Source organism: Panicum virgatum, chromosome 8K, assembly GCF_016808335.1.
Source record: "Panicum virgatum strain AP13 chromosome 8K, P.virgatum_v5, whole genome shotgun sequence".
In the NCBI taxonomy this organism is placed as follows: domain Eukaryota; kingdom Viridiplantae; phylum Streptophyta; class Magnoliopsida; order Poales; family Poaceae; genus Panicum; species Panicum virgatum.
The window spans coordinates 46,708,697-46,731,514 of NC_053143.1; the positions used below are offsets into that span (position 1 = coordinate 46,708,697).

Genomic DNA, 22,818 nt, shown 5'->3' on the forward strand with positions numbered 1-22,818 from the left:
GGTCCTCGTTTTCTTCGCCCAGCAGCTCAAATCGACTCTAGGTGAGGCACTGATGCTCGTGCTCTCCTTGTTTTCCCATGTTCACCAAGTTTGCACGCGCGTTCTCGACCACGCCGCCGCCGGCCGAGCTGCTCGCCGCCGCGGCACGGGGCGAGCCACGCCCGCACCACCCCACGTCCCACCACCGCGCGCACCAGCGCCGTCCAGCCTCGCTGGTGCTCACCCCGCGCCGCTCCGCCGCCACCTGGCCCCCCACCGCCTGGAACGGAGAGCGCCGCCGCCGCCGCGTCACCCCTGCGCCGCCGCCGCCGCGGGCTATTCCGCTGCCCGGGGCCGCGCGCGCGCCCTGCCCGGGCTACTGCGCGGGCTACCGCGCAGGCCGCCGTCGGTCGCCGCCGCCGCGGGCCTCGCCCCCCCTGCGCTGCGAGCCGCGCTGCGCACCATGGCGTGCGTGCCTGGCCTGACCGCCCCCCTGTTTTGTTTCACTGGCCGATGGGGCCCACGGGTCAGGGGTTAGGGTTGAGTATTTTCTTTAGTTTGTGCTGAAGCTTCAAAAATATGTTATAAATCAAAGAAAAATGTGAAAAATATGAAATAAATTTTGTTAGATTTGCTAGAGTTAGATCTATGGAGGAAAAATATACATGCTGGTAAAATAAACTTTTTACCCCTACAAAAATTTAAATTGTGTTTAGTCTTGCTTAATTAGTTTCTATAAATCTATTCATCCAGAAATTATGAAAATTTTAAGGTAGTTTATTTTAGACATGAGTGTTTCCCTGAAAATTTTTCATGAGAATAATACATAGTTTAGAACATGATTATAGTCGGTACTTAACTAGTGTGTTTAAATAGGAATAAGTAATGTTACATGTAAATTCTGTAAAGATTATGAGAAATACATTAAAAGTGTATCCACTGTTTGGACTATGTTTTATATTTATTTATACTCTAATTCGATACTTAGGTCATTTAAATGTTCCTAGCACTTGGGATTTAAGTTAATTATCACCATACCTGTGTCATTTTATGTTAATTGTTAATTTGTTTAACGTTTATCTTTTAATTGCAAAGGCATGTTGGCATTTACTCATTGTCTCATATGCATACATGTAGAATCCGCGACCGAGGAACTAGTGTACGAGGTGATCGCAGAGCCGTAGGAGCAGACGGAGCAAGCCCCGTTGGAGTTTCGTGACGACTCGGCCCAAGGCCCAGTGGACAATAGCACTGAGCAGCAGCCCGCAGGCAAGCCCCGGAGCATAACCTATTCTTTTAACTTATGAAATGTTATATATATATTTACTTGATTATGAATTAAGTTTCTAGGCATTGGATGAAACCCTAGTTGCATGATTCCTAGGTTCCATTGGTCGGAATACTAGTATGTGTTGTCGTTATCTTTGCCATGCTAAAAATAGGATTCGGTAGAAGTCGAGTAATTTCCTGTTACTCGCGAGATATAGGATGTCTTTGTAATTTGATTATGGAATATTGGAATGTGGAGGAAAGGAAAGAAACTAGAGACTGGCGGGAATTGTCTAGCCCCGTCTGTGTCGGTTAAGGACCGTACCGTTGTCGGCCCTGCTGATCATGTTTGAATTGTACTAACCGCATACCGGGAATAGGAGGTAGTCGAAACCGGTAAGCCGAGTACTGCCTTGTTTCGAAAGTACAGAACTTTTACCCACCCCTTAGGGCAGTCGAGTGGCCGCGGAGAATTGGGATGCATATGTTTACTTTTGGTGGTCTCTCGTAGGGCTCGGTTGACTATATGCAGGTGGGGCGGTTCTGCAGTTCTAGGCGGGGAGGGGAATGGTTGGTTCGTATTGTCTGACGGGGCAAATACGTGCTGTGTTGGTTAGGTTCACCTTGCAAGGTTAAATCGGATCGATTCGCCGTCAGTCGCTCTCGGACATGAGCACCTTGATCTCCGAGTCACATCGTAGTAAGAACATGGAAGGGAATGAAATGATCAGTATAGTTGTACCTAATCAATTGTTTTTCCACACTGATTGGTATAGAAATGCCAACCGTAGAAAATAGGTACCCATTCCTAATCTTGAGCTAAAATATTGAAAGTAAGGACTCACTCTTATTTGCTTTTCCGCAAAATAACCACAGCCAGAAAGCCGTGTATGTCTAGATAGTGGGCTATGTATACCCATAGTCGGGTAAGTCTTGCGGAGTATTAGTATACTCAGGGTTGTGGCTCAAACTATTTCAGGTTAGGATGAGATAGACTTCTGCCCTTGTTGTTCTAAGTTCATCCAGCTTGACGCGGATGGTTGGGAGGTGGCCGGACCAGATGCTTAGTCCTAGCTAGTTAACGAATCACACACCGTGGGCTGAGTGTGTGATTCGACTTTGCTCTTTGTGTATTATAAACGTCAGGCTTCCTGTATCGAACTTTGTTTTAAACTGAAGTTGCTTTTGTATATTATTTTATGTACTTAATCCAGGTTTGTAAAACTTAATGCACCCTACTCTGTATTGTAGTTGTATTTTTATGTTCTCAACATGTTTGTACTGCCTGTGCTCATCTTCGTGTGAGACTACTGGTATTTGTTTCGATCGGAAGGTCAGTTCGAAAGGACTATCAAATTAAACCGTTAAGCCAGATGTGCCAGATGTGTTCAAATGATGGCCATTTAGCTTAATTTTGAGTTTTAATTTGACGGTTCTGTCACAGTTTCTCTGGCTTGTTGCAGTTATGACCCAGAGTGTATTTTAAAGATGAAACCTCTTAGTGAAAATCAATCTAAAACATTATTCGCCAATGTAGTTTTTGGTCCTGGAGAAGATGTCCTCCACAGTTCAATGACGTTGCAAGAAAATGTCGTGGTCTACCCCTAGCCATTATCTGTATCGGCACTCTTATAGCAAGTCAGCTGGATACACTACAGCAACGGGAAGATGTACTGAAGTTTCTAAATCACAATTTCAAAACAAACTCAACTTCTGTGGACACTCTTAACCAAGTACTGGAACTGTGTTACAATAGTCTTCCTCATTGTTTGAAGTCATGTCTTCTGTATCTTAGTGTATATCCTGGAAACTACTTAATTCTGAAGTTAGATTTGGTGAAGCAATGGATAGCTGAAGATTTTATATGTACACCAGAAGGGAAGGACATTGCAGACGTTGCCAGCAGTTATTTTGATGAGCTCCTTAGGTTTGGCCTGATCCAACGGATGGATATTATTAGCAACAAGGGATTGTTGCCCTACACAGTGCATCCTGTGGTAATTGATTTTATTACAAGCAAATCTATGGAAGATAACTTCGTAACAATCATAGATTATTCTCAGTCCGCAGTAGTGCTGACAGAAAAAATTCGTCGACTGTCGCTCCACTTCGGCAGTGCAACCTATGCTATGATGCCAGCAAGTATGGGACTATCGCAAGTTTGCTCACTCGCTTTTATGGGTCTCTTGGGCTGCATGCCTTCACTAGAGGAGTTTAAGATTGTTCGAGTCTTGATCCTTCACCTCCATGGTGACAGTGGAAACACGAGGTTTTCCCTCGCAGAAATCCTTAATCTGATTCTGCTAAGATATTTGCAGGTCAGATGCAACGTCAGTGTAGAATTGCCATGTCAGATGCAATGTCTGAAGCAGTTGGAATCACTGGAAATAAATGCAGGAGTAGCAGATGTTCCATCGGATATTGTACACCATTCAACGCTGCAGCATGTACGAATTGGAGAAAAGACAGACTATTACAGAAATCTCGCTAAAGGTCCTGTTACTATCATCCAGGATGCTTTAAGCAGTAAACACTTACCTGCAGTACAAGTGTTCGAGCTGCTGCCTCCCATTTGCATCCTTTCTAGGCTTCCCTGGTGGATTGGACAACTCGCAAGTCTCCGTATTTTGAAGGTTGTTGTCAAAGAGTTGGGGAGGTACGAACTCGATCACCTCGGGAAGTTACCGGTGCTCGAAGTTCTCTCCTTGTACGTTCGGAAACCTGCTATGTATGGCGGCGTAACCTTCCACTCACATGCGCCGTTCCCAGCTCTCGAAGATTTTAAACTCGTGAGCGCTGTGCTGCAGCTGAGGTTTCCTAGAAAAGGAATGCCCAGACTTACGAGGCTCAAAATATGTTTCAACGCCTGGAGTGGGGGCAGCAACAGCGACATACTAGGCGGCATCGAGCACTTGGAAAAGCTTGAAGAGGTGGTCGCATGCATTGGAGTAGCCACTGGTGCTGATGAAACTGACTGCACAGATGCAGAGGCCGCACTCCAGGACACCATTGACAAGCATCCTAGGTGCCCAAAGTTCGTCAAGGGGAAAAGGTTGGTGGATCCAGTGGACCAAGAATCTGGCCCTCCAGAGAGGAGGAAGACTCCATAGCTGCAGAGTCGGCGCTCCAGGGCGCCGCTGACAAGCATCCTTCTTCTTCTTGCACAACGTTCGTCAAGGGGGAAAACAGGTTGGTGGATCGAATGGACCAAGAATCTGACCACCCTCCAGAGATCCAGGAGATCTAGGAGATAGAGTCTTCATATCCTGATACACAAAAGGAAGGGTTGTGAATTGAAGAACTTGGAACTTCCAGAAAAGTACCCACAGCACATATGAGTGGCACCAAACCACCACCACCACAACCAGGAGAATCATAGAACAAGATCTGGAGGTGAGGAATGTTGAGTACTCTATCCTGCTTGTGATGAGTGAATTGTCAACCATGCAGTGTGATCGTGCGCTTGGTCTTTGGATTGCAGGTATACGGGTGTCGAGTGTCGACGGGGAGCTGCCGTGGAGGTACTGTGGCCGATGGACCGTGCGGTGGACGGCGGTGAAGGGCAGCCGGGACCGGAGCTCGGACCGGGCGGCAGCTGTGGCGTCCACTCCTGGATCGAGGGCGCAAACGGCGACGGAAGGTGGGTTTCTTGGTTTGCGCCACAAAACCAAGGAGGCGGACGGCGGTTGAAGACGCCAAGTCGTGGAGGTGACGGGCGTCGGTCTCGGGACTGGCGGAGGCGACGGGCGTCGACGGCGTCTAGAGCCTCGCTGTGGGCGAGGAGGTGACGGTCGTCGGGCGGCGTCTAGGGCCGTCAGAAGGCCGAGGCGGGAACGGCGTCTAGGGCCATGGCGCGGAGGCGGGAATCTTCCCGCGCATGAGGTTTTGGCGGTTTTCTCAAAACCGGCCACCTACTCGGGTTTCACGGACCCTCCAAAACCGCAGACTGGATCTTCATCAAGACGGCGGCATCGCGGAGAAGAATTCGTTTCGAAGAAAGAACCTCGGCCGTCGGATGAGATCGTGTACAGGGGGTGCTGCAGGCCAACCGGTCTGACCGGTCCCTGGCACCGGTCTGACTGGTCTAACCAACCGGTCTGACCGGTCCCGCGGGTATAAATACCCCTTCACTTGTGTTAGGTTAAGTGCGGCTTTTAGAACTTGTCCATGAATTCTCTGTTCCTCCAGGCCGCCGCCTCTGCGTCTCCCTCCCTCCGTTCTTCTCTTTAGGGTAGATTTAGTTGATGGATTGTTGAGACCATGTGAGGGATTTGATTGGGAAAGGAGGCCCTATCCTCCTCGTGCCCTCTGGGCTTTTGAATCGATTCATTCTCATCATTTTTGTGCCCGGTTGTGATAAATTTTGGTTTCGTTTTTGGTGCACACGATTGCGATGGTTCCACGAGTTCTTTGCGGTGATTCCCATGCTTCTAGCCCTGTCCTAAACCCTCTGGAATCACTAGCTCGTTCGAATTCGATTTCTTGAGTTCTAGAGAAAACCCCATCCCTTTTGATCTCACCCCGAAATTCTCATGCTATGGATATCTTTAGGGTGAGATCTCTTGGGGATACGTTCTTGGGGTAGGAACGAAGTTGAAGTTTGGATTTGAACGCAATTTGCTCGAGATTTGCGGTTTGAAGTTTGGATTTCGGGGGTTTTCTGGGTGCCACCGGTCAGACCGGTAGGCAAGACCGGTCAGACCGGTCTGCTATTTTTGAACAGCCGAGACCGGTCAGACCGGTCCAGTGCACCGGTCAGACCGGTCCAGGCAGATCAGGTCGGCTGTTTTTCGGAGTCGCTTCCGATTTGCTTCGTGGTTCTGCTCGCTCGTTCGAGGCCTTTTGTGTTGGTTTAGCTCTTCAATAGCTACTCCAAACTTTGGTCAGAACGCTTGAGGGATTGGGTGATTTTGGGATATAGGCCGACGATTCGAATTTCGAAAAAATTTTGATCGGCTCCCATTCACCCCCCCTCTGGTCGCCGGCTTCGGTCCCTCAATTGGTATCAGAGCCTAGTTGAGGTTTTCAGTACCTTAACCGGTTCGAAAACCACTTGAAGACCATGGTGAGTCTTGGTAAGATTCCGGTGTTTTCCGGCGAGGACTATGCCTACTGGAAGGTTCGCATGAGAGCCTTCTTGCAGAGCATGGGAGCCGAGGTCTGGGAGATTACCAAGAACCAGCTTTACGAGGTGCTGGCTGTTCAGACCACGCCTCTTCAGGTGACCCAGCACGAGGCTAACGCCAAGGCCGTCAATGCCTTGTTCGCTGGCGTTTCTCGTGCAGAGTTCTCACGCGTCCAGGGTTTTCAGGAAGCCCACAAAATTTGGACGTGTCTTGAGAACTACCACGAGGGTATACCTCAGGTGAAGGCCAGACTGTTCGAGACTCACTGGCATGAGTACGAGAACTTCACACAGGAGCCGGGTGAGAGCATTGATCTGATGTTCAGTCGTTTTCAGTCGATTGTGAACAAGGTCAATGCGAACAGATCTGCTGGTGCCCTTGAGTACATAGAGCACGAGAAGGCTCTCAAGTTTCTCTACGCACTTGACCGCTTTGCGTGGGATCTCAAGGTGAACACGATCATTGAGTCTGCAGGCTATGAGACTCTGACCGTGAACGAGCTTTTCAGCAAGCTCAAGGCCACGGAGGTGGATAACCAGACACGAGCCAAGCTCAATGGTGCCCCTCCTTCCAAGAGTGTCACCCTTGTGACTGGTCCAGGTGGATCGAGCTCTAACGCTAACTCTGCTCTTGGCTTTTCTCTTGCCTCTTTGCCTTCTATTTCAGATGAGCAGCTGGAGACGCTTGGCAACGATGACTTGTGCCTCCTCATCAACAAGTTCCAGCGCGTCTACCACAACAGGCAGAGGAAGAAGAACCCCGGGTGCTACAACTGCGGCGATCTGAACCACTTCATCGTTGATTGCCCCAAGAAGTCTGGCGGTGGCCAGAACAACTCCTTCGACTACTACCGCCACCGCGACCGCGACGAGGGAGGCTCCAACAAGGAGCATCGGCGCCACAAGCACCGCAGTCGTGACCGGGGAGGACGCTTCGACAAGGAGTCACTCAAGAAGCGCTTCCAGTACAAGGCCAAGAAGCGGGAGAAGGCCTTCCTGGCGCAGCTCAGTGACCTCAACAAGAGCTCCGACACCGACCGCTCTTCTTCACCGACCTCCGACGACGATGATAAGAAGAAGAAGAAGAAGCGGGACAAGGAAGCCACCGGCTTCATCAGCCTTTGCTTGGCGGCCGGTCGGCGCAAGAGCTTCTGCACCATGGCAGGCGAAGCAGATGGTGCTCGTGCGTCTTCGGGTGGACATGCTACACCGATGCACTCCGGCTCTTCTCCTGGATCTGAGAGCGATTCAGAGGTAAACTCCACGATCGACCTGCTTGATACAGAGGTTAGGGAGTTGTACGCCGCTCTCGACAACCAGAAGAGGCTTCTTAAGGAAGCAGCTAGAGAGCGTAGAAAGCTTAGGGCTGAGCTGGCTTGTGCTAGGGAGAAATCTAGTGAGGATGAGTGCGCTGGCTGCATATCTCACATGAATGATCTTGTTGCTCTCCGTGCCAAGCATGATGAGAATGTCGCGAACTTAGATGTTGCTAAGACTTCACTTTCTGACGTGTCTCACGAGCTAGCCAAGGCCAAGCATGAGCTTGAACTTGTCAAGGACGCTCCCATTGTTAGTGATGTGCTTAAATGCGATGAGTGTCCTATCTTCAAATCTGATCTAGCTTCTTTGCAGTCCAAGTTTGCTACTGTTGTTTGTGAACTAGAGGAGCTTAGATTTAGGCCTGCTTTGCTTGGCGCTTGTAAGCTTTGTCCCACGCTTAGGTCGGAGCTAGAGGAGAAGAACGCTTTGATCAAGTCTTTTGGAAAGACTAAGGTCGTAGAGTCTAGCCCACCTGTTGACTGCTCTGTTTGCCCTGGTTTGATCTCTGATTTGGATAATCTTGCGATAGAGAAAGCCAACCTGGAGAATGAGAATACCTATCTTAGGGCGATTTTGAGTTGGGTTTCTAGCAGTGAGCCGCAGTTGGGTATGATGATTAAGCAGTTCAAGTATGGTGATGGGTTTGGGGTCGGTTGTATGGTAAGATTGGCAAGGCTGCTGGAAACAGTGCTAGCACGAGCACACAGTCTTCACTTGTTGACCCCGCGGATGGTGTGCTTAAAGAACCACCGAAACCACCTCCGCAGAAGTAGGTTTGGGTTCCAAAGCCCAATGCGCTGAGGAATCCCCTCGACATGCTCCCTGCTGCCACAGCCCAAGTTGCCCAGAAGAAGAGGGCTACTCCTCCCCGTCCGCAGGCTAGGCCTCCACCTCCCAAGCGTGAGGTGAGGTACCACTACGAGTTCTGTGACAGGGAAGGTCACCTAGAGGAGTTTTGCTTCAGGAGGAAGCGGGCTGTGAGGAGAGAGCAGGAGAGACGGAATGCGGACATATACTCTGCGTGGTGAAAGGCGAGATACTAGGGCGCGCTGTGTAGGTGGAGGTCAGGGAGACGGTGGATGTTACCGTGCTCCAGCGGGTGGTCGCTTTGCTGGTCGTGCTCCTGGTCATTTTCAGTACGGCTATGGATCACGGGACCGAGGCTTTGGAGGAGGTTTTGAGGCTCCACGCTTTCCTCGCAGTGGTGTTCGTCAGTCACGCGGTAGACGGGACGGGGGATACGCTTTATCTGATTTTGCTAACCCTTCTGTAGAGCAAATGGCTCGACACTGGTTTGCTTCTCACTTTGCTAACCCCAGTGTTGAGACATTTGCTCACCCTTTGTCTCACTACTGATGTGCAGGTCGGAGGCTTGGAGAACAGGTGGATCATGGACTCCGGTTGTTCGCGCCACATGACCGGAAATGACAAATGGTTCTCCAGCCTCACCCCGATGCGCTCAAAGGAGTACATTGTGTTCGGGGATAATGGAAGAGGAAAGGTACGTGGACTTGGCGCTATTCAAGTTTCTGATCGCTTTACCCTGAGAGAAGTTTCTTTTTGGTTTCGAATCTTGGTTTTAATTTGCTCTCTGTCTCGCAACTTCTTGATGAGGGGTTTGAGGTTCGCTTCAATGAGGGTTGCTCGCGTGTTTTGAATTCTAGGGGAGATTTGGTTTGTTGAATTACACCTCGCGATCAAGTTTTCTTGGTTGACTTCTCTGGAACTCCTTTTGGCCCTTCTCATTGCTTGATGGCTGGTCCTTCTTCTGATTTGAGGAAGTGGCATAGGAGACTTGGACATTTGAGCTTCGATTTGTTGTCGAGACTAAGCTCACTTGGTTTGATCCGAGGATTGCCCAAATTGAAGTTTGAAAAGACCTTGTTTGCCATCCGTGTCACCACGGGAAGATGATTGCCACTTCACATCCGCCTGTTAATCAGGTGATGACCTCTCACCCTGGAGAGTTGCTACACATGGACACTGTCGGTCCTTCTCGGGTGATGTCTGTTGGTGGGAAGTGGTATGTTCTTGTGATTGTGGACGATTTTTCTCGCTATTCTTGGGTCTTTTTCATGAGACCTAAGGATGAGGCTTTCGAGTTTGTACGAGACTTGATCTTGAGGTTGAAAAACGAGTTACCGCAGGCCATGAGAGCAATCTGCAGTGACAATGGCAAAGAATTCAAAAACGCTCATTTTTACGCTTTTTGCAGTGATCAAGGGCTCGAACACCAGTATTCTTCACCCTACACTCCACAGCAGAATGGAGTTGTAGAGCGGAAGAATCGGACGCTGGTTGAGATGGCGAGTACGATGCTCGATGAGCATAGGACTCCTCGCAAATACTGGGCTGAGGCGGTTAACACCGCTTGTTACGTGTCCAACCGCATTTTCTTGCGTGCTTTCATGCACAAGATTTCTCATGAGTTGCGGTTTGGACGCCAGCCCCGTGTTGACCATCTCAGAGTTTTCGGTTGCTGGTGCTTTGTGCTGAAAGATGGAAATCTTGATAAGTTTGAGTCTCGCTCGTCTGACGGTATTTTTCTCAGTTATGCTTCTCACTCTAGAGCGTACCGTGTGTTGATTATTGATACTAACATCGTCAGAGAGACTTGTGAAGTCACTTTCGACGAGACTGCACCGTGCAATTCTTCTGTCTTTGAAGTTGCAGGAGATGATGAGCTCGACACTTCCATCTTTGAAGATGAGGAGGAAGAAGCTGCAGATGGCGATGCTGAGGCTACCACGCGTGCTGTGGACCCAGCTATCTCTGCCACGAGCTCGGACGATGACGACGGCCCCGACCCGACTATGTCTACTTCCCGGGGGCTGTTCGAGGAGGTGACTCAGGCTTCACCAGCTGCACCTGAGGAGGCACCAGCTTCAATTGAGGAGGAGGCGACTTCGACACGGGAAGCACCGCGCCACATTCAGCGTCGCCATCCACCTCAACAGATGCTAGGTGATCTCAACGAGTGAGTCACCAGGTCCAAGATAACAATTATCGCTGGCTTTGCTCATTCAGCATTTATTGCCTCTTTTAAGCCCAAGGATATTGGACACGCTCTTTCTGATTCTAATTAGATCAATGCCATGCATGAGGAACTTGAAAATTTTGAAAGAAACCAAGTTTGGGTTTTAGTGGAGCCTCCACCTGCTTGTAATCCCATCGGAACGAAGTGGGTTTTCAAAAACAAGCAAGGTGAGGTTGGTTTGGTTGTTCGGAACAAGGCTCGTCTTGTTGCCCAGGGGTTTTGCCAAAAAGAGGGTATTGATTTTGAGGAAACTTTTGCCCCTGTTGCTCGTTTGGAAGCTATTCGAATCTTTCCTGCATTTGCTGCTTCCAATGGTTTTAAAGTTTTCCAAATAGATGTTAAATCTGTCTTCTTGAATGGTTTTATCGAAGAAGAGGTTTATGTGAAGCAACCCCCTGGTTTCGAAAATCCCAAGTTTCCAAACCGTGTTTATAAACTTCAAAAAGCTCTTTACGGTTTGAAACAGGCACCTAGAGCTTGGTATGATAGATTGAAAACCTTTTTGCTGGCTCAGGGCTTTAAAATGGGATGTGTTGATAAAACTTTGTTCCTCATGCGATCTGGCACTGATTTTCTTTTAGTTCAGATATACGTGGATGATATTATCTTTGGTGGCTCTTCTCACGCTCTTGTTTACAAGTTTTCTGAGCAGATGTCCAGGGAGTTCGAGATGAGCATGATGGGTGAGTTGCAGTTCTTCCTCGGGCTGCAGATCAAGCAAACTCCTCAGGGCACTTTTGTCCACCAAGCCAAGTACACTAGAGACTTGCTACGGAAGTTCGACATGAGTGACTTGTCTCCTCAGCCGACTCCGATAAGCACATCTACGGCGCTTGATGAGGACTTGGACGGCGAGGCGGTGGACTAGAAAGAGTACAGGAGCATGATCGGCTCTCTCATGTACCTGACGGCGACGCGACCGGACATCCAGTTCGGCGTCTGCCTCTGCGCACGGTATCAGGCTCCGCCGCGCACCTCCCACAGGCAGGTGGTGAAACGCATCTTCAGGTATCTGAAATTCAACCCTGAATTTGGTCTTTGATACTCTGCGGATTCTTCTCTGGTTTTGGTGGGCTTTTCTGATGCCGATTTCGGTGGGTGTCGGTTGGATCGCAAGTCGACATCCGGCACTTGTCAATTTCTCGGTACATCTTTGGTGTCTTGGTCCTCTCGCAAGCAGGCTAGCGTAGCGCTTTCTTCCACAGAAGCTGAGTATGTTGCCGCTGCTAGCTGCTGCTCCAAGATACTTTGGATGAAACAAACCTTGCAGGATTATGGCTTGAGTTTCGGTAGGGTTCCCATCTTTATAGACAACATGTCAGCTATTAGCATTGCAAAGAACCCTGTCCTACACTCCAGAACCAAGCACATAGACATCCGATTCCATTTTCTGCGAGACAACCATGAGAGAGGACACATAGACCTGATCCATATCCCTTCAGAGAGGCAAACTGCAGATATACTCACTAAACCGCTTGAACAGGACACATTTGCTAGCTTGCGAGGGGAGCTTGGGGTTTGTTACCCCTTTTGATTGCTGACTTTTCTTTGGTTAGCTTTGTAGATGTTATTTGCTTCTCTTTGTTTTCTAGGTTTGGTAGTTGCATTGTGCATATGCATTGTACATGTTGGCATTTTGCATTGTCTCACTTGCACTAGCATTCTTGTATACATTGCTATGATCCTCTAGTGGCTGCTAGTGTGAGTTGATAAACTTGATCATGTATAACTTGATCCATTGTGTATATAACATCATCTGAGTTAAGCTATTTTGATTTGAAAATCTGAAAACATGATCACCCTGTCTTGACTACTAGCATGTTAGGGTGTGTTGATATGTTTTGCTATCTTATTCATGCTAGTGCGGCTTTTCGTTCAGCAATTCATTCTTGAAATGATCTAAATCTGTTAAAATTGCTTGAACTGTTCTTGAAATGAATTGAAAAGATCCAGGTGGGATTGCTTGTCGCACTGATCAAGCTTTCGGGACGGCTCACTTTTGCACTTGTGAGAACCCGGGCAAGGCTGTGCATGACTGAAGCGAGTGCCTTAAGCTTCTGACTGCCTTTGGCATAGGTTTGGCCTCGTTGCTAAGTAAAGCATGACAAGCTTTCAACCCCTGGCATTAAGAATTGATTGATATAAATTTAATTGGAAAATGCATGTTGGCAACTTGTTTTGGCTGCTTTGGATCACCTTGTATGAGTATGATTAGCACTGCTTTCTATTCCCTACTTGTTAGTGCTAGATCATGGGTGATGCTTTTATTTCTCCTAAAACTGAACTTGCCAAGCTCTAGACTGATTTGATATACCCTGTTGAGCTAGATGCAGGTCCTGTTTATGGATGCACACATGCTTGAGACTAGATGTTGTTCATATCTTTGTATCCCTGAATGCTTTCACTTACACCTCCTGCATTGCATTCATTGCATAGCATCTGTTCAGGGGGAGTCTCAGCTTCAGGGGGAGCTTTAGGTCTTTTTAAGCTTGATGTGTGCATGTGCCAACAAGGGGGGGAATTTTGGGAGAAGTGATCGAACAAGGGGGAGACTTGTTTGATTTTTTTTGAAAAACCTGTTGTGCACAGGGCTTTGAGAGTGCATCATTTTGGGAGAGGGAAAAACTTTGCTTTGGGAGTTTCTGCTTTGTTCTTGGCTCCTGGTTTTCCTCATTTTCCCTCTGCTTCTTGCATGACTGCATCGAGCGTTACCTCTGTCTTTGAGGAGTCATGTTTTGGCTTTTGATCGATTGCGTCGAGCCATTGCCCTTGTCTTAGGGAATCGATCTGTGCTTGAGTAAGTGAATATTCTTGACTTTCAGAGCTTTTCTGTCACTTGCTTGAGTTCTTCGTTTTCTTGCTTCTCTTTTTATCACTTCCCTGCTTTCAGATGGTGTGTTGACAATGCACTCATCAAGGGGGAGATTGAGGAATGTTGAGTACTCTATCCTGCTTGTGATGAGTGAATTGTCAATCATGCAGTGTGATCGTGCGCTTGGTCTTTGGATTGCAGGTACACGGGCGTCGAGTGTCGACGGGGAGCTGCCGTGGAGGTGCTGTGGCCGATGGACCATGCGGTGGACGGCGGTGAAGGGCAGCCGGGACCGGAGCTCGGACCGGGCGGCAGCTGTGGCGTCCACTCCTGGATCGAGGGCGCAAGCGGCGACGGAAGGCGGGTTTCTTGGTTTGCGCCACAAAACCAAGGAGGCGGACGGCGGTTGAAGACGCCAAGTCATGGACGTGACGGGCATCGGTCTCGGGACTGGCGGAGGCGACGGGCGTCGACGGCGTCTAAGACCTCGCTGTGGGCGAGGAGGTGACGGGCGTCGGGCGGCGTCTAGGGCCGTTAGAAGGCCGAGGCGGGAACGGCATCTAGGGCCACGGCGCGGAGGCGGGAATCTTCCCGCGCGTGAGGTTTTGGCGGTTTTCTCAAAACCGGCCACCTACTCGGGTTTCGCGGACCCTCCAAAACCGCGGACTAGATCTTCATCAAGATGGCGGCATCGCGGAGAAGACTTCGTTTCGAAGAAAGAACCTTGGCCGTCGGATGAGATCGTGTACAGGGGGTGCTGCTGGCCAACCGGTCTGACCGGTCCCTGGCACCGGTCTGACCTGTCTAACCAACCGGTCTGACCGGTCCAGCGTACCGGTCTGACCGGTCCCGCGGGTATAAATACTCCTTCACTTGTGTTAGGTTAAGTGCGGCTTTTAGAACTTGTCCGTGAATTCTCTGTTCCTCCAGGCCGCCGCCCCTGCGTCTCCCTCCCTCCGTTCTTCTCTTTAGGGTAGATTTAGTTGATGGATTGTGGAGACCTTGTGAGGGATTTGATTGGGAAAGGAGGCCCTATCCTCCTCGTGCCCTCTGGGCTTTTGAATCGATTCATTCTCATCGTTTTTGTGCCCGGTTGTGATGAATTTTGGTTTCGTTTTTGGTGCACACGATTGCGATGGTTCCAGGAGTTCTTTGCTGTGATTCCCATGCTTCTAGCCCTGTCCTAAACCCTCTGGAATCACTAGCTCGTTCGAATTCGATTTCTTGAGTTCTAGAGAAAACCCCATCCCTTTTGATCTCATCCCGAAATTCTCGTGCTATGGATATCTTTAGGGTGAGATCTCTTGGGGATACGTTCTTGGGGTAGGAACGAAGCTTTCCTCCAAGTTTCACAGAATTTGAACGCAATTTGCTCGAGATTTGCGGTTTGAAGCTTGGATTTCGGGGGTTTTCTAGGTGCCACCGGTCAGACCGGTCTGCTATTTTTGAACAGCCGAGACCGGTCAGACCGGTCCAGTGCACCAGTCAGACCGGTCCAGGCAGATCAGGTCGGCTGTTTTTCGGAGTCGCTTCCTATTTGCTTCGTGGTTCTGCTCGCTCGTTCGAGGCCTTTTGTGTTGGTTTAGCTCTTCAATAGCTACTTCAAACTTTGGTCAGAACGCTTGAGGGATTGGGTGATTTTGGGATATAGGCCGATGATTCGAATTTCGAAGAAATTTTGATCGTCTCCCATTCACCCCCCTCTGGTCGCCGGCTTCGGTCCCTCAGGAGGAGACCAGGGCTGGCCGACAACACGGACATCATGGGGGGCACATTCAGAGGCGAAGCCAGCCGAGCACGCCATCGGGGTCGGCTCCATTGCGGCAACAAGGTCAAATACATAGAAGAACAACAGTGGTGTACACGGGATTCGACAAAATTCGTCGGGGTCTCCGGACCCCAATGAGCTAAGGTAGCTCCACCACTAGGCACATTGTGCGCCTCAGTGGATCGGATTCTGCAGAAACTCGAGGCGCTGCTGGAGCAGGAGCATGTGCTGCCCTTCTGCTTCCACTATCACGAACTCAGCTCCGTGAGTTAGGAGGCTTATGGAGCTCTTTTCTGCCGCCCTCCAATGTCCAAGGAGATACAAGAGATACAATACTTTGAGCTCCGTGATCATGAACTTGGACGACAGGCGGAGTTCTCTAACCGCTATCCACCCCCCCCCCCCCCACCACCCCCCCCCCCCACACACCATGGAACGGCCCACCAGTGACTTGCTTTTCCCTACTGATGATTCATCGCATCCTGACCTGAATCATGAATAATGTTGGGAATAGGCCCACCTTATTTCTTCGTGGACTGTGGAAAGTGGAGTTGCACAACTTATAAGTGTGAGGGAGTGCTCACCGATTGGACTAGTTTTTTTTTGGGGGGGTGGCTCAAGTATCACTTTGTTGTTGCTCTCTATACTAGGCTGGCTTATGTGCAACCCAAAAGATCTCCATATCTGTGCATGGCAACACAGGTGCCTCATTGTGGTTGTTGACCTATATATATGTAGCGAAGGAGCATTAGAAAAGATCTTCATATCTGTGCATAAAGTCTTGTTTTCCAGAGGAGCATTGCTCTTCAGGTTCAAGTGACCACATTTATAAGATTGGCCTCCTTAGCGATGAAGATTCCAAACAATTGCTCCTGAATAAGGTCCTCGGTCCTCGATATTCTTGTCCAAACTCTTTGGAGGATATTTCTGCCGAAATCATAAAAAAACATGGTGGCCTGCCTTGTTAAAACAGGATACGTCAAAGGATGCGTGGAGGAAGATTGGGTTGAACATGCTATCAAGTCCAGGTGGAAATTATTTGAGGAAGTGGCTCAATTTTTGCTACAACGACGACCTACCATCGAATGTCAAGATATGTCTGTTGTATCGTAGCATACGTAGAGTGCCTACTGAGGCTATGTGTCACTGAAGAATTCATCGTCGAATAAAGAGGTAGAACTATGGTGGAAACAGCAAGAAGTTACCTCAACGGGCTCATTAGCAGAAACATGGTACTGCCATTGCATGTGAAGCATGATAGTATCCCAAAGTGTTGCATGGCTCACCCTGTGATACATGCTTTCATTGCTTACAAATCAAGGGAGGAGAATTCACTACTACAGAAAACTTATCCAAGACAAGCAAAATGGGTTTACCGAGGCGGGTAGGCCAACCGCCTCTGATGTATCGTCACGATTAATCGAGGTATTAACCGAGACGGACAGACAACCGAGGCGGGCCGCAGACTTGCCCACCTCCGATGCCATTCCAAAGCTCCTCGGTTAATCCAGTTTTATATTAGTGATTTTGTTACTATAGTGAATGATCAGCTCGAAGATGTAGCAATCGATGGCAAGATTCGGTGGCTATCTCTGCAGAGCAGGATCAAGCAAGATCAAAACATGCTACGAAATGGTTCAATGGACTTATCCTATGTTCGCTCAATCGTCGTTGTTGGTCTAGTCAGCAATGCACCTCACTTTACTGATCTGAGGGTGGTACGTGTTCTGGACCTTGAAGGATGTGACAGTTCAGTATGCCTTAACGGCCTCCACAAACTTCAGCGTCTGAGGTACCTGAGCCTCAGAGAGACTGATGTCAGTGAGCTCCCAGAGACGATTGGGGACTTATTGCCTGCAAACACTGGATATGAAATCCACAAATGTAATAATGCTGCCCCCTAGCATTATCAATCTGGAAAAGCTAATGCATTTGCTCTGTGGGAGTGCCAAGTTGCCTCGTGGGATCGCCAAAATGAAGGCCTTGCAGACATTATCATGTGCCGTAGTCATGAATAGCTCTAACGGTATTATTTATCAATAGCTCAGTAAACTTAAAGACTTGCGGGAAGTGGAGCTGTTCTATGATTTTACTGAAATGCCTGGGAATGGCAGGCTAATCAAGTTCCCTGTGGATGGGTTTCAACGTCTTAAGAAGCTGCGAATCCAGTGCAGTTTGGCATCAGTAACCTTTGAACCTGGTGTTTTGCCGAGGGTCGAAATTTTTGAACTAGGTTTTCAGGGAATTCTGGAAGAGGAATCAACTCATTTGTCTGGCATCGAGCATCTGTCGAGCCTGAAGCTTCTGCTCCTCGAGTTTTCACAGGATGGTGCAGGTGTCGTGGTGATGGTCGATGCAGTGAGGAAGGCTGCTGCCACAGTACATTCAAACCATCCGGAGGTCACTGTCAATGTGAATGGAAGGTAAGCCACACGTCCAATTTTACATAAAGCAGAGTGGAAGCCCTCTGTTAATTAATTTTTCTTAGCACTCCCATTAATATACAGGCTATTGAATCGCTGGCGGTGTTGTCAATGGTATCAGCTGATTAGATTTTTCATTTTGCTTTCTAAGTGATAATTTATCTCAAGTATATTTTTTGCTAATTTTCCTTGATTTCAGGCTCCTCGGTTCTACAATCACTTAATTGTCTCTCATTGTTCTACATACGCATCATTGGGTAAGGCGGTGGTGCTACCTCACATTTTTGTGTAACTCCTGTTTTTCATGTTATCTACTGGTCATTTTTTATATCCAAACAGTCATAATATCCATGATGAGAAGGCTGTAAATGCGAATTTATATAGTATGCTTTGGCAGTTGTGAAATGCTAAACTGTGTTGTCTACATAAAAAAAATACGCTGATACATTTTTAGAAAAAAATATATTTGGCAGGGCTGATTCCTGATTGAGATGTGCTGAAGGTGTGGCCGTAACATGAAGGCAAAGTAAACAGGCAGCACTGAAAATGCCGCCTGGGCATGTGAACTGCGTAAAGTGGCTTTTGTGTTTTGATTGCCAATTCCTTTTGTTCAAAAAATTTCTGGTGTACATTGATACGTCGTTGTGACCCTTCTATGTTTTGTCGTTCAAACTGGTGACCGCTTATCAAACTTCGGTAACCACTCAGCCTTGTTGTATTTTTCTATTTTTTTCGAAAAGACTGTTGTCCGTTAAGGTTTTATGCCTGAAATAATGTTGGTACACCTACAAACTGTCTCTTATATCAACAAAAGATTGCTTGTGAGTATGTATGAAGCTCTGATAATCTGACCCAAATACAGAACTAACTATATATGTATGTTTGATGTCATTTCTTTTTCTAGAAATCTTATAGATAAGAAACTACTATGAACAAAGGCCTCGCGGCCGACGCCATTAGCGCCCGGGCTTAATTTAGCCACATCGGAGGATGGAATATTAGATTCCCGCAGGCCATTGTTCTCCCAACTGGAGATTGAAGGGACGCCATCCCCCTCTGATGTTGAGCATCCGCGACGGCGATGCCCCCACACCCAACTGTTCATGATTCTTCGGCGATGCCCCCACACCCAACTGTTCATGATTCTTCTACTTCTCGGAGCCAAGCCAAGAAAGGGGGGAGACCTGTCTGTACCAAGCGAAACTGAACCAAAGCTCCAAAATCCAACTATCAACACCACCGCCGGCAGCTGGCCGATATATCTGTGCCGATAAGATATCTTGGTGAAATGGCTACAGATAACATATTAAACGTCCAAGCTCATTTAAAGTTAGGAAAAACAGTATCACGAACATCTAAATGACGTGGTCATGATATACTGTAGAAAATACATTTCTGAAAGTAGTGTAGAAAAGACATTTCTGAAATTACTGCGGCAGGGGTACACTTCTGCAGATACTTTAAACTAAAATACATTTCTCAAAAACTTAAAAAATAATCTATAAAAATGAAAAAAGGACCTTGTTATGGCGCGACTGATCGCGCGCAGGCAGAACTCGATCCCTTCCTCTCGGGGTGACAAGAACTGTAACCAAATTGAAGGAGCAAAAAGTATATATGATGGTATGCGGGTCACTTTCCAAAATGACATCATCAGTTACTTGTGTAGCGGAAATTAGTTGTATTTTCTTCAAATGAACATTATTCACTCATCGAGCATCAGTTTTTAAATTCGTTTTGACCGTTGTGTTCTTTGGAATGAGATCTATAAAACAAGGTCCATATTGAGTATGTTCTGAAGATGTATTATACAACTGTCAACTCATATTAATGTATAGTAGTAACTTATGTTTAGACTGTGTTGCATATTACTTATGTGTTTGAACTAGTAACCTAAGTGATGATGTGATTTTTTTAGCAACTTATGTGTATATCAGTTTACTATGGTGACAACTTATGTGTATAGCAACTTTTATTTTCCATCGACTTATGTGTATGAGTGTATGATTGATTTTGTTTGCGTTAACTTATATCCCAGAAGGTGGCCTCGAAGCTTGACCTCCGGAGGCCGATGAAGCTGCCTTCTTCCCCTTCTTCGATGGGGTTCATCCCTGGCCACACCAGAACCACCAGCACCTCTGCCAGTGCTCTTTGGCCACTTGGTGGGCTCAGGAGGTAATTCCCGACCATTATGCTTCACTCCCATCTCGTGTAAACATCGGTTCACACAGATCTCTGGAATCTTGCACTCCACAATTGACTCATGCTCTTTCCAAAGATGCGGCCCTGCTGAGACGACAGCATCATGCTCAACCCCCGCCACCACCTCCTCATCAGAAATCCCGGCTGGCTTCACCAACCCAAAGCTCGAGTAAGGAATGGACTTCGTCAATTGCCCAAACTTGACCTTCGAAAAAGAGCCAGGCAGCCATCCCGAAGTCAGCAGTGTTGGGATCGAAGTTCCGAACCCAAGTAGAAAGAATGAAAACAGCGAAGGTTGTGATGAAGGAACAATGGCACAATCGTAAATTGCACTAAAATTCCCAGAATGTTCAACCCGTTACAGTGTTACGGGAGGGGACTATTTATACCCCCCTCACTTTATTACATTACTCCGTAAATGCCTCTCCGTCAAACCCAGAGGCTAAGAGGTTACAAAGTAGGCTTTTTGGTCTATTCTCGAGGTTGAAGTGTTCAATTTGCTCACTCCGACTTGAGTCACGCTTCCCATGCGGTTGTGCGCAAGACCTTCATGCCCGATCCTTCGCCGATGGGCCAATCTGTCACCTCCGCCCGAAGATCATCAGATGTCAGGCCGTCTCGACCACTTCAGGGTGACCTTCACGTAGCTGGAGGTTCACTGTGGAGCTTCTGTCGCTCCATCTATTCATTCGATCCTGCTCAAAACAACCCAACGAGGCACTTCAGTTTTGTTAGTCATCAGCCATCCTTCGACTTTACCTTCGGGGGCCACCTCCGATCAACGGGGCAATCTCCAACAAGTGGCCAGACCTTCGCCGCCAGATACTCTTCAATAATATCGCGGCCACAAACACTCGCCGCAGCAGTAAAATTGGCACAACACTCCTTGATCCCCAGTGCTCCTCTCCGGAAACCCGGCTGATTCACATGCTCAAAGGGTAGAACCTTCGAGGCCAGGGGGTAAATAACCCCCAAAGAAGGGTCAGATCCTGGAATTAAAACTCAACCATGAAAAAATTATGAACACTGATTTTATATATCATGCAAGTTAGTTTGATTTTGATACAGCAGTTTGACAACAACAAGATCATATCAATGATCAAGAAATTGTCGGATTCTTTTTTCATGCAAATTTCGGGTAGCAATTTTGAAAACCCAAAATTTCTAATACCCGAATTACCCGACCCGAAATTTTCCGGTAACCCGAATGCCCACCCTTAGCAGGCACCTTGACGGCATGTGGGCCCTGCATGAACACTCGACAAAGGCACCTGAATGCCGAGTGCCTAGGCATTGGCACTGAGCAAAGAAGTGTTTTGCCGAGTGTTCAAATTTTGTTGAGTGTTTTTATTTTTGCACTCGGCAAACTGGCCCTTTGCCGAGTGCTCGAGATTCTGCACTCGGCAAAGGCCAAGGCATTCGGCATATGATGGGTTTCCGGTAGCGTTCACAGCCTTGGCATCCGTGCGACGAAACTTCCCACTTAGACCGGCCTGACACGAGTTTAGAGCCCAACATGTACAACAATTTGTCTTTCCATATTTTCCAACATTTATTTTTACTAGCATAGTGCTATGTGCGTTGCTACGGATAATATAAATTTTACTCATACCTACATGGGACAACTAATTTTTTGATGAAAACTCCATGTACAACTCGTGCCCTGTAACACCCCTCCCCCCAGCCCTTCCGAGGGACGAGCCCGCTTACACATAGCACCTCACTTATGCTTTTGTCTTTGCTTCGCGTAAAAGAGTTAACCCGAAGGTGTTATGGCTGGAGGACAAAGGCTTATAAGTTGGCTCCACCTTTGCTCAACTAGCAAGGTGGTACTAAACATGTGCACGCAGCACTCATGGGCCACTACTGGCCCATCCAAATTGGGCCGAATGTCACATGCCGTAACTGCGCGAGGTATTAATTGTTCGGTTCTCGATTGAGATTCAGATTAATTTGTTCAGTTTCGATTATGATTCCAATTATTAGTTTATATAAATTCCGATTATGATTTCGATTGATGGACCGTGGAAATATTGTTTATTTTAAAAATAGTAGAGATAGAGATAGAGATAGAGATAGAGATAAAGATAAAGATAAAGATAGCGATTTACACGGGCCCAGCTATCAGTTCTTAATTACAATTCTGCCATCTTTATCCTTTCTTCCTCAACGCATAGGCATAGCTAGCCACCGTTTACAAATCGCATCAGCCACAGCTCACCATATCTCGTCGCTACACACAGGCTTCATGCCCAGCTGTGCCGGGGTGCCGGCGTGAGGTCACGTATCGCCGCCAACCCTGCGTGCTAGCCTATCAACCGGCGCTCCATCGTACCGGCCTCAAGCTTGCCGCCGGGCCGCGCCGCTCGCGTGCTTTAGCTCGTGGTCCCCTCCGCTCGCCGTAGCTGAAGCTCATCTTGCCTCTCGCCGACCGATTTTTCCCTTCAAGCTTGTTTATATTTCTCTCTCGATCTCCCTCGTCCCTTGAAGCATGAACGGGAAGAGGGAGCCGGGGAGGGGGGGAGGGACCGAGCCACCAAATTGTACACAGCCGTGTGATTGGAATCTTGGAGCGCGTGTACACAGCCGGTAGATGACATGTTGATACGACCACTGTTCTTGCTCTCACGTGGACAGCACCAAATTCCAGGGATGAACAAGCCAAAAGCTCCCGAGCTGCGTGTAAACTGCATTTCCAAACCGAATCTCGAGGTCCCATCTATTCTTTTTTTTTTGCGAGAATCTATTCTATTCATTTCTCCCACGCACACATCGAGTCAATTCATCCTTTTCTTAACAAAACCAAATGTCAGTCTCTTCTGTCGGCTACCCTTTTAATTTCATAAGCCTGTGCCTGGGCGTCTCATTGTAATTTAGCTCCAT

The 22,818-nt window shown here is 48.0% G+C and overlaps 1 long non-coding RNA gene across 1 annotated transcript; it reads left to right on the forward strand.

Moving 5' to 3' along the window:
• The first annotated feature begins 17,442 nt into the window (after positions 1 to 17,442).
• Positions 17,443 to 18,354, forward strand: LOC120646365. Its single transcript, XR_005664405.1, has 3 exons — positions 17,443 to 17,733; positions 17,933 to 17,990; positions 18,207 to 18,354. It is a non-coding gene; the product is annotated as an uncharacterized LOC120646365 (long non-coding RNA).
• The last annotated feature ends 4,464 nt before the right edge of the window (positions 18,355 to 22,818 follow it).